Here is a 2,515-nt window from a genome sequence, read left to right on the forward strand (position 1 = left end):
ACTTCTCTACTGGGTTTACTGTGTGTTGTATCAGAGACCTGACTTCTCTACTGGGTTTACTGTGTGTTGTATCAGAGACCTGACTTCTCTACTTGGTTTACTGTGTGTTGTATCAGAGACCTGACTTCTCTACTTGGTTTACTGTGTGTTGTATCAGAGACCTGACTTCTCTACTAGGTTTACTGTGTGTTGTATCAGTTTGCTGCCTTCTCTACTAGATTTACTCTTTGTGTTGTATCAGTGACCTGACTTCTCTACTAGGTTTACTGTGTGTTGTATCAGAGACCTGACTTCTCTACTTGATTTACTGTGTGTTGTATCAGCTTGCTGACTTCTCTACTGGGTTTATTGTGTGTGGTATCAGTTTGCTGACTTCTCTACTAGATTTACTCTTTGTGTTGTATCAGTGACCTGACTTCTCTACTAGGTTTACTGTGTTTTGTATCAGTTTGCTGCCTTCTCTACTAGATTTACTCTTTGTGTTGTATCAGTGACCTGACTTCTCTACTAGGTTTACTGTGTTTTGTATCAGTTTGCTGCCTTCTCTACTAGATTTACTCTTTGTGTTGTATCAGTGACCTGACTTCTCTACTAGGTTTACTGTGTGTTGTATCAGTTTGCTGCCTTCTCTACTAGATTTACTCTTTGTGTTGTCAGTTTGCTGACTTGTGTTATGTTTACTGTGTGTGTGTGTGTTGTCAGTATGCTGACTTGTGTTTTGTTTACTGTGTGTGTTGTCAGTTTGCTGACTTGTGTTATGTTTACTGTGTGTGTGTTATCAGTATGCTGACTTGTGTTATGTTTACTGTGTGTGTGTGTGTTATCAGTATGCTGACTTGTGTTATGTTTACTGTGTGTGTTGTCAGTATGCTGACTTGTGTTATGTTTACTGACAGTGTTTAAATGCTCATACAATGTAATAGACACACATATAAACCAGTCTTTGATTTAACAAAACATGTAAATCTCTCTTTGTTTGGTAAGTAGGTTAAACACCTTGATAATGATCAGTAGTAGTACAACCTTAATAGATACAACTTAACTTTAATGTTTTAACATAAGATGAAGTCATCAAGAGTTGGTTTTAAAGAAACATCAAACACGATTTATAAGATTATGTGATTATTTCATCTTTTGTCAAATTTCACACGCATACTTATTATGATGTGTGTGTAAGATGGTACTGTAGGAGGCCTAAATATTTATATGTAGGCATTGTTAGATGTTGTCATGAACTTATTATATTTTTGCTTCAAAGAATCAAGCTGTTTTCTTCTAGTACAGTATAAAACCTAATACATTCAGTCTACTGACGTGAAGTATTTGTTTTTACAGTTTTAGATTATGCATTCAGAGAGTGTAATCCATTTTCTCTATGAATATTCACACCATTTCAGTAAATCTAATTTATAAAAACAGGACTTGCCATCATCTCAAAATATTCTTTGCAAAACTGGGCTTCTAAAATTACCATCATATGTTGTTTATTAAACTCTAGTTCTAAGATTACCATCATGTATTGTTTATTAAACTCTGGTTCTAAGATTACCATCATATATTGTTTATTAAACTCTAGTTCTAAGATTACCATCATATATTGTTTATTAAACTCTGGTTCTAAGATTACCATCATATATTGTTTATTAAACTCTAGTTCTAAGATTACCATCATATGTTGTTTATTAAACTCTGGTTCTAAGATTACCATCATATATTGTTTGTTAAACTCTAGTTCTAAGATTACCATCATATATTGTTTATTAAACTCTAGTTCTAAGATTACCATCATATATTGTTTATTAAACTCTGGTTCTAAGATTACCATCATATATTGTTTATTAAACTCTGGTTCTAAGATTACCATCATATATTGTTTATTAAACTCTAGTTCTAAGATTACCATCATGTATTGTTTATTAAACTCTAGTTCTAAGATTACCATCATATATTGTTTATTAAACTCTAGTTCTAAGATTACTATCATATATTGTTTATTAAACTCTGGTTCTAAGATTACCATCATGTATTGTTTATTAAACTCTAGTTCTAAGATTACCATCATATATTGTTTATTAAACTCTAGTTCTAAGATTACGTATTGTTTATAAAAGTGATTGTTCCGAGGTTACCGTTAAGTATTGTTTGTAAAAGTGATTGTTCCGAGGTTACCGTTAAGTATTGTTTGTAAAAGTGATTGTTCCGAGGTTACCGTTACGTATTGTTTATAAAAGTGATTGTTCCCAGGTTACCGTTACGTATTGTTTATAAAATTGGTTGTTCCTAGGTTACCGTTACGTATTGTTTATAAAAGTGATTGTTCCTAGGTTACCGTTGCGTATTGTTTATAAAAGTAATTGTTCCGAGGTTACCGTTACGTATTGTTTATAAAAGTGGTTGTTCCGAGGTTATCGTTACGTATTGTTTATAAAAGTGATTGTTCCTAAGTTACCGTTACGTATTGTTTAAAAGTGGTTGTTCCGAGGTTACCGTTACGTATTGTTTATAAAAGTGGTTG

Source organism: Limulus polyphemus, unplaced genomic scaffold (assembly GCF_000517525.1).
Source record: "Limulus polyphemus unplaced genomic scaffold, Limulus_polyphemus-2.1.2 Scaffold8209, whole genome shotgun sequence".
Lineage (NCBI taxonomy): Eukaryota > Metazoa > Arthropoda > Merostomata > Xiphosura > Limulidae > Limulus > Limulus polyphemus.